Source organism: Suncus etruscus, chromosome 10 (genome assembly GCF_024139225.1).
Source record: "Suncus etruscus isolate mSunEtr1 chromosome 10, mSunEtr1.pri.cur, whole genome shotgun sequence".
Lineage (NCBI taxonomy): Eukaryota > Metazoa > Chordata > Mammalia > Eulipotyphla > Soricidae > Suncus > Suncus etruscus.
In genome coordinates this window covers 51,906,977-51,916,399 of record NC_064857.1, presented here as the reverse complement: position 1 = coordinate 51,916,399, position 9,423 = coordinate 51,906,977, and positions in this window count along the sequence as shown.

Here is a 9,423-nt window from a genome sequence, read left to right as displayed (position 1 = left end):
AAAGCACATTTTAGAGAGCCCAGAGCAGGTATCTATAGGGAATCTGGTAGGTTCGGGGGATCTGGTATGTAGGGAATCTGGTGGGGGCTCAGTAGGTGCAGGAGATCCTACAGGTGCCATGATCTAGTAGGTGGGAGACTTTGTGGGTGCAAGGGATCTTGTGGGTTGTGACTTGGTGGGTACAGGGGATCGGGTAGGCCAGGGATCTGGTAGGTGCAGTGGACCTGGTAGGTCAGGGATCTGGTAGGGGCCCAGTAGGTGCAGGAGATCTGGCAGGTGCTGTGATCTAGTAGGTGGGAGGTCTGTGGGTGAGGAATCTGGTAGGTGCAGTAGATTTGGTAGGGGATCTGGTGGGTACAGACCTGGTAGTCCAGGAGAGCTGGCAGATGCTGGGGATCTGGTAGGTAGGGGATCTGGTGGGGGCCCTGTAGGTACAGGAGATCCAGCAGGTGTTGTGTCTAGTAGGTGGGAGGTCTTGTGGGTGCAAAGGATCTTGTGGGTAGGGACCTGGACCTGGTAGGTATGGGGATCTGGTAGACTAGGGATCTGGTGGGTGCAGATTTGGTAGTATAGGAGAGCTGCAGATGCCGGGGATCTGGTAGGTAGGGGATCTGGTGGGGGCCCAGTTGGTGCAGGAGATCCATTAGGTGCTGTGATCTAGTAGGTGGGAGGCCTTGTGGCGGGGGACCTGATAGGTACAGGGGATCTGGTGGGTGCAGATCTGGTAGTACAGGGAAGCTGGCAGACGCATGGGAGCTGGTGGGTGGTGCTACATAAGAGGAAAAGTTATTGGGATCTTCCCCAAGGAGCATGATATCCCGTCACATCTTCCCCATTCACTTAAGAAAATGGCTGGCCAGAGCTGGTTTATGGGTGCACACTTCAGGGGTAAGGTCTCCTTGTATGTAGGCCAATGTCCTTACTTTCCATTTCCTACCTATTTTGCTGGCCTATACAACAACAATTGCCCTCTAACACCATATTTACTGTATTAACTCTAATCCTTAAAAATTTTTTGAAAAAAAAAAAAAAAACAGCTTACTGTTTAAACCTTCAGCTAGGGCTTTAATGAGTTCATCGGTGAGTCAATAATTTTCAAAAATATACTGGCTACTGAACTTTTTCTTTCCTTTCTCTTTCATCTCTTTAGTTTTTCTTCCCATTCTTTTAATGACTTGGCCTTTGGGCTTCCTGAAACAACTATTTGATGTATTCTCATTAAATAAATAAAATAGTGAGAAGAAAAAAAGAAAAGATAATGGCCAGGCGAGGGAGAGGGGTTGTTTCCAGGCGTCACCGCCTCAGGGCCTGGGGCGGGGGGGGGGGGGACACAATGCGCGTGCACGTGCACGCGGTCGCCGCGGCGGGAAGGGCGGGGCCAGCTGACGTACGCGCTGCCGCCAAGCGCCCCGCCGTGTCGTAAACGGCGCCGCAAAAGGCGCGGCGCGCCTGACGGCAGCAGCCTCCATCTTGCCGCGGGCCGAGCCGAGCCGAGTCGAGCCGAGCCGCGACGCGACGCGACTCTCCCTCCCCGCGGCGCCGAGATGCGCCCGTCGGACCCGGTGGAGCTGGCGGAGGCGGGCGCGGTGGAGGTGCTGGAGCCCGAGGAGGACTTCGAGCAGTTCCTGCTGCCGGTGCTCGGCGAGCTGCGCGGGGCCGGCGCGGGGGACAAGCTGCGCGTGCAGCTCAAGGCGCCGGCCGGGGCGGCCGAGGAGAGCGCCCCGCACCCCGACCCCGGCCCCGACCCCGGCCTCGACCCGCGCCCCGGCTCCGGCCCCGGCCCCAACCCGCGCCGCGCCCCGGCCCACGAGAAGGCGCGCGAGGCGGCGCGCGTGGCCGAGATGCTCGTGCAGCTCGTGCGGAGGATCCAGCGCGGCCCCAAGTCGGCCTGACGCCCCGCCCGCCCGTGGGTGCGTGGATCCCGGGGGGTGGCATGGCCTGGGGGTCCGGGCCTGGGCGGAGGCCTGGGGGTTCTTACGGGGTCCCGAGACCCCAGGGAGTTGGGGGAGGGAGACGAGATCTAGGGGGACCCAGGGGCGGGAGGATGAGATCTGGGACAGATTGCAAGGACCCTGAGACCCCAGAGGGTGGTGGCATGGCGTGGGGGTCCGGGAAGTCGGTGAGGGGGACGCGGCCCAGGCGGGAGACTCCGTGGTCTGAGGCCTGGGGGGGTCTTACGGGTTCGGGGGGAGACGAGACCTGGGGGGGCCATGGGGACGGGAGGATGAGATCTGAGACATCTTACGAGGACCCTGAGACCCCAGGGGGTGGCATGGCATGGGGGTCCTGGAAGTCGGTGGGGGGACCAAGCCTAGGCGGGAGACTCGACGGCTGAGGCCTGGGGGGGTCTTACGGGGGTCCCGAGACCCCAGGGAGTTCGGGGGGGGAGACGAGATCTAGGGGGACCCAGGGGCGGGAGGATGAGATCTGAGACTTCTTACGAGGACCCTGAGACCCCAGGGGGTGGCATGGCGTGGGGGTCCTGGAAGTCGGTGGGGGGGACGCGGCCCAGGCGGGAGACTCGACGGCTGAGGCCTGGGGGGGCTTACGGGGGTCCCCTGGGGGCGGGAGGATGAGATCTGGGAGAGTCTTACAAGGGCCCTGAGACCCAGAGGGTGGCATGGGGGTCCTGGAAGTCCGTGGGGGGAACTAGGTCTAGGCGGGAAACTAAACGGGCTGAGGCCTGGGGGGTTCAGTTGTATTGAGAAGGATGAGATCTGGGAGGATCTTACAAGAACCCTGGGATGGGGGAGACCTATGAGGAATCCTACAGGGGGCCAGGTCCGAGAGTATAGCTAGGGGCTGAGGAGACATGGTGGGGGGGAATTTGATGGGGACACAGGTTGGGGGGACAGGAAAGGACGGTGTTGGAGAAAGGTCTAGGGAGATTCTACAGGGGATAACTGGGAACTCCAAGGGGGGGCACCCCCGGCCCAAAAAAAGGAGCATGGGGGAGTGGGTGGGATACCCGAGGGGATGGCAGGGTGGGCAATCAGGTAGAAGAGGGACAGATCCAGAGAGAGGGCCTGAGCTCCTATGCATGCACACATAACCCCAGTAGCACCCCACATTTGACACCACACTGTAGGGGTGCTGCTTATGTATGCCTTCTGGAAATTAGCCAAATGCCTAGGGCATTCTGCCTCTTGGCAGTTCCTGGAAAGCAGCTTTGGGATCTGGTGGCACCCAGACGGGGTGGGGTCTCCTCTCTGACACACACACACACACACACACACACACACACACACACACACACACACACACACACACACACACACACACACACACACACACACACACACACACACACACACACACACACACACACACACACACACACACGTTCCAGTGCCATGTTGCCTCCTCAGTCTAACCTCTTTACCCTGTTTTCTTCTGACCCCCTTTCGCTCTAGATGTTGAAGCCAGTGGCGTTGGATAACCTGGTGGAGCTCCTCGACTGACCCCCCGCAGAGAAGCAGGCGCCCAGAGCGGCTTTTGTTCCCCATCCCTCCTTCCCCCACAGTGTGCTCTGTCCTCACTTACACTACATTTCCACCATGATCTGTGGTCAACCGCCCCCGTGTGAGTTCTGATGTCTGATCTGTGCTCAGGGGCCCTTCGCGGCTGCTGACTCTTGAGGGGGCTTCTTCACCCTGTTTTGTATGACCCAATAGCTCCCCAGGATTTGGGCCCCTGGAGTGCTCGGGCATCCCCAAAGAACACCGGAAACATGGGTGCCGTGATGCAATTGGGACCGAAGGATCCCACGTGCAGAATGACACTGTCTGTTTGGGGACTTACGTTCCTGGATGAGACCAAAGGAGGAGAGATGTTTCAGGGTTTAGATTTTACATGTTATTCTATGTAAGCTGGTGGTTTTCTTTAAGCGACTTAATTTGACATAGAATTTAGGCAGATCTCGGCATTCTGAACAGATGTGGTGGAATAAGTACCCTGTCTGGTTTCAGGAGAATTCTGGGCATAAGGGAAGGAGAAAGGTCCTTGTCAAGACCCCCAAGGGGCTGAGGAAGGAAAGTAAAGACTGTTTGCAGGAACCCCCTAAGCTGGCCGGGGGCTGAGCTCGTCCGGAGCCATCAGTTTTTCGACTGGAAGTTTGTTGCAGTCAGTAACAGACCTGACAAGTATTTGAGGTCCAAACCCTGCCGTGTATTAAAAAATATATACCGTGTTAATAAAGTATTTGTTTGCTTGAAAAAACAGGCTGAAGAGGTTTATTAACAGACATTTTCTTCCTCAATTTTCTTTGCCCAATTTGAAGCTTCTTATCCAGGTGATTTTATGGTGACCACTGAAGAACGCATAGTCGTTGGAGTAGGGGTGGAGGGTTTCAGATCCAGAGGATCTGGGCCCACACTCCAGGTGCAGAAGGGCTTGTAATCTTCCAGCATGGGGATCGGCACCCACTTTCTCCAGTCTCCACAGCAAGAGGACGAGGGCAGCCCCACTGCCAGAAGTGCCTTCCTGAGGCCTGGTCCTCCCCTTGGGTGGCCCCATCTCAGGACAATGGAGGCCTCCCTGTTTGTTCCCTGTGGCCAGCACTGGCCAATCCTGCTACAGCTGCGAAACCATGTTCCAGCTTTCAGAGGAGCCCCTGTGGCAGATGTTGGGCACGGAAACTGCTGGGTGCCTGGGTAAAGGGGGTTGGAGGTACATGCACTTCTGAGCAACTGAGTGTTAAACGTCCCTGAAGAGCTGCCAAAGTCAGAAGCACTGGCAGGAAAGGGAAAGGTTCCTGTTGGCCCAGGGGGGTTGTAGCTCAGTAGGGACTGCAGGGGCAGTTGCAATTGCCCCTCTTACTGGGGGTTCCTGCCCCCCCCCCCAGACTGTCAAACTACACAGGCTTCCCCTACTTTGAAGTTAGACTTCTGCACTGATGTTCCATTTATAGCAGGGGTCTCAAACTTGCAGACCGTTTACGGCCCTCCATACAACATTTTGTGGCCCGCCACCGGCCTTCAAATATCGCAGTATTTGCAATTATTTGCTTACTGAATAATCGCAATAAAAATCGCATTAGTAAGAGAAAAATCGCATTAAACATTCACATACCCCGAGCAAGTTCCATTCGGGGTATGCAAATGTGTAATGCGATTTTTTTTTTCTTACTAATGCGATTTTTTATTGCGAATATTCGGTAAGCAAAATCCCTTATGCGTCCCTGCCTCACCTCGACTTTGCCTCCTGCGACCCCCAGGTAAATTGAGTTTGAGACCCCTGATTTATAGAATATTTCCAGAGGCTCAGTCCCCTCCCTACACACCTAGAGGCTCTGCTCCTCTGGCCAAATTTGGAGTAACACTATCAGTCTCCCACAGTCCCTGCCCTTCCTGGAGCACCCCTTTGTTCTGAAGTTATGTGTTGGGTGGGTTCAGAGCTCTGATCCACAGCCCTGTCCCACCACCCTCTGGGGAAGTGCTCAGGACAGGTTGGCAGATATATAGATATGGGCTAGGGGTGGGCACCCCCAGGGCTGCCAGGGAACTTGGTTTGGTCTGATTCCATCCCAAGCTCTGCAGGGCACATTGCTGCCAATGCCCCTCTTACACAAAAAGGGCAGCCTGATACCAGTTATGCCCCCCCTTACTGCCAGGACCACACTAGGCTTTTCATGGCTTCTGTTCCCACACAATCTCCTGCTCAGTCCAGGAAGGCCCTTTGAGGGGTTATCCCCACACACCTTTCTAAGCAGGGGCAGAGAGGCTCTGCAGAGGATTATGAGTGCCTGCAGCCCGGCCTCACTCCCCAGTGACCTGTGTGTAGTATTTGAGCATCACATGACGCCTGGATAGCCCCAGCCCTGCTCCTTGCCCTTCCCTAGCAGCCCTGGCCTTGGCCCCCAGGAGCACAGCTGCAGTACCAACTGTATCTGGAGGAAGCACCAGGTCTTCCTGGGGCCCCAGTTCCTTCAAAACGTGCAAATCAGGACTGAATGATAGCACAGAGAAGAGGGCATTTGCTTTGCACACCACCAACCTGGGCTTTGGTCCCTGGCATCCCATATGGTCCATGAGCACTGCCAAGAGTGATTCCTGAGTGCAGTCAGGAGTAACTCCAATACACTGCTGGATTTGGCTCCAAAACCAAAAAATAATAATAATTAAAAAGTACAGCTGAGGGGCCGGAGAGAGAGCATGGAGGTAAGGCGTTTGCCTTTCATTCAGAAGGTCATCAGTTCAAATCCCGGCGTCCCATATGGTCCCCTGTGCCTGCCAGGAGCAATTTCTGAGCATGGAGCCAGGAATAACCCCTGAGCACTGCCGGGTGTGTCCCAAAAACCACAAAAAAAAAAAAAAAAAAAAAGTACAGCTGAGGGGGCCAGAGAGATAGCATGGAGGTAAGGCGTTTACCTTTCATGCAGGACAGTGGTTCAAGTCCCGGCATCCCATAAGGTCCCCCGTGCCTGCCAGGGGCGATTTCTGAGCATAGAGCCTGGAGCACTGCCAGGTGTGACCCAAAAAACAACAACAAAGTACAGGTGACTGGGGCTGGATTGGTGGTGCAGGGGTAGTGCGTTTGCCTTGCAAGCGGCTGACCTAGGACAGACTGTGGTTCGATCCCCCAGCATCCCATGTGGTTCCCCCAAGCCAGGAGCTATTTCTGAGTGCAGGAGTAACCCCTGAGCATCACTGGGTGTGGCCCAAAAACCAAACAAACAAACAAAAAAATACAGATGACCATCCTGTCATCCCCCGGAGTTGGAAAACAGGGTCCTGAGGACAGCTGCCCTTCCCTTAAATCAGGACTCCCAACGGGAGGAATTATGCTCAAGCAGTGCATTAACTTTCCGATGACAGCAGAAACACAACCCCTACCACTCATTGCCTGGAGGAAGACCCAGAACAGGGTCTACGGGTCTTTCACAGCTGCTGGAGCAGAGGGAGTTTGTGGACTGACTCACCTGAGGTCCAGGCAGTGGCAGGAAATCGGCATGCAGGAAGCTGAGCTCTCCTTGAGGAACCCCTCTGGGGAACACAGGAAAGGGGGGACAGTCTGCACCAGGGCAAATGCCATGTTTCTCCCCTCGCTACTGAGCACATCACCGCATGGACAATAGAGGAGGGCCCCGTGGAGAGGGTTGTGCCGGGAATGAAAGCAGATGTTCTATTCACCATTGACTTCCACCGACATACCATGGGCTCAGAATTGGACCAAGATGCTGACCCTGTGGCCAACTCTGTCACGCTAACCTTTTACCCTGACCATTATTTTTGTTTTATTTTTAGGCCACACCTGGTAGTGTACAAGGGTTACTCCTGGCTCTGTGCTCAGTATCATTCCTGGCAGTGCTCAGAGAACATAATGTGATGCAGGGATAGAACTGAGGTCATCGTGTGCAAGGCAAATGCCCTCCCCACTATACTATTGCTCTGGATCCAGCTTCTTTTTTTTTTGGGGGGGGGGGTTGTGGGCCACACATGGTGGCGCTCAAGGGTTACTTCTGGCTCTGCTCTCAGAAATTGCTCTTAGCAGGGGCCTGAGAGATAGCATAGTGGTAGGATGTTTGCCTTGCTAGCGGCCAACCCAGGACCAATGATGGTTCAAATCCCAGCATCCCATATGGTCCCCCGTACCTGCCAGGAGTGATTGCTGAGCAGAGAACCAGGAGTAACCTCTGAGTGCAGCTGGGTCTGGCCCAAAAGCCAGGAGGTAAGGCGTTTGCCTTGCATGCAGAAGGATGGTGAATCCCGGAATCCCATATGGTTCCCCGATCCTGTCAGGGGTGATTTCGGAGCATAGAGCCAGGAGTAACCCCTGAGCACTGCCGGGTGTGACCCCAAAAAAAATTGCTCTTAGCAGGCTCGGAGGACCATATGGGTTACCAGGAATCAAACCCTGATCCATTCCAGATCGGCCGCATGCTAGGCGAATGCCCTATAGCTTTGCTTTAGCTCCCCCCACCTCCAGATTTATTTATTTTTTTTTTTTTTGTGGTTTTTGGGTCACACCCGGCAGTGCTCAGGGGTTATTCCTGGCTCCAGGCTCAGAAATTGCTCCTGGCAAGCACGGGGGACCATATGGGACGCCGGGATTCAAACTGATGACCTCCTGCATGAAAGGCAAACGCCTTACCTCCATGCTATCTCTCCGGCCCCAGATTTTTGTTTTCTTAAAAACAAAACCCCAGGGCCCGGAGAGATAGCACAGCTGCGTTTGCCTTACAAGCAGCCAATCCAGGACCAAAGGTGGTTGGTTCGAATCCCGGTGTCCCATATGGTCCCCCGTGCCTGCCAGGAGCTATTTCTGAGCAGACAGCCAGGAGTAACCCCTGAGCACGCCGGGTGTGACCCAAAAAAAAAACCAAAAAAAAAAAAAAAAAAAAACCCATGGGGCCAGAGAGATAGCAGAGTGGTAGGTCGTTGGCCTAGCACACAGCCAAACCAGGACAGGCGGTGGTTCAAGTCCAAGCATCCCATATGGTTTTCCCCCCACCTCCAAGCCTGCCAGGAGTGATTTCTGAGCATAGAGCCAGGAGTAACCCATGTATGACCCAAAAACAAACAAAAGAAAAAACCCAGGGACTGGAGCAGTGATACAGCGGTTACTATGTCCCCTCTACTATGACATCTTCCCCTGCTTCTCTGCCGTCGCATATCTGTCCTGGAGTTGAGCTCCACTCTTTAAAAGCCTTGGACAAACTAAGACTTGGGTCTGGGATCCCGTGCAGTCACCAGCTAATAAAAGTCCTTAAAAATGTTTGTTACTGGGGCCGGAGAGATAGCATGGAGGTAAGGCGTTTGCCTCTCATGCAGGAGGTCATCGGTTCGAATCCCGGCGTCCCATATATGGTCCTCCCGTGCCTGCCAGGAGCAATTTCTGAGCCTGGAGCCAGGAATAACCCCTGAGCACTGCCGGGTGTGACCCAAAAACCACAAAAAAAAAAAAAAATGTTTGTTACTGTTTTATGTTTTGGGGTCTCAACCATCGGTGCTCAGGGTTCACTCCTGGCTCTGTATTCAAGAATCATTTCTGGGGGCCTGAGAGATAGCACAGCGGCGGCGTTTGCCTTGCAAGCAGCCAATCCAGGACCTAAGAAGGTTGGTTCGAATCCCTGTGTCCCATATGGTCCCCCGTGCCTGTCAGGAGCTATTTCTGAGCAGACAGCCAGGAGTAACCCCTGAGCACTGCCAGGTGTGGCCCAAAAACAAAAACAAAAACAAAAACAAAAACAAAAAAAAAGAATCATTTCTGACAATGCTCAAGAATGCTGGGGATTGAACTTGGGTCTGCCGTGTGCAAGACAAGGGCCCTCTCTTCTATACTATGACTCCAGCCCAACTCTGAAATTCCTTTTTTTGTTTTGTTTTGTTTTGGGGTCATACCTGTCTGCATTCAGGGTTACTCCTGGCTCTGCACTCAGAAATCACTTTTGGCAGGCACAGGGGACCATATGGGATGCCGGGA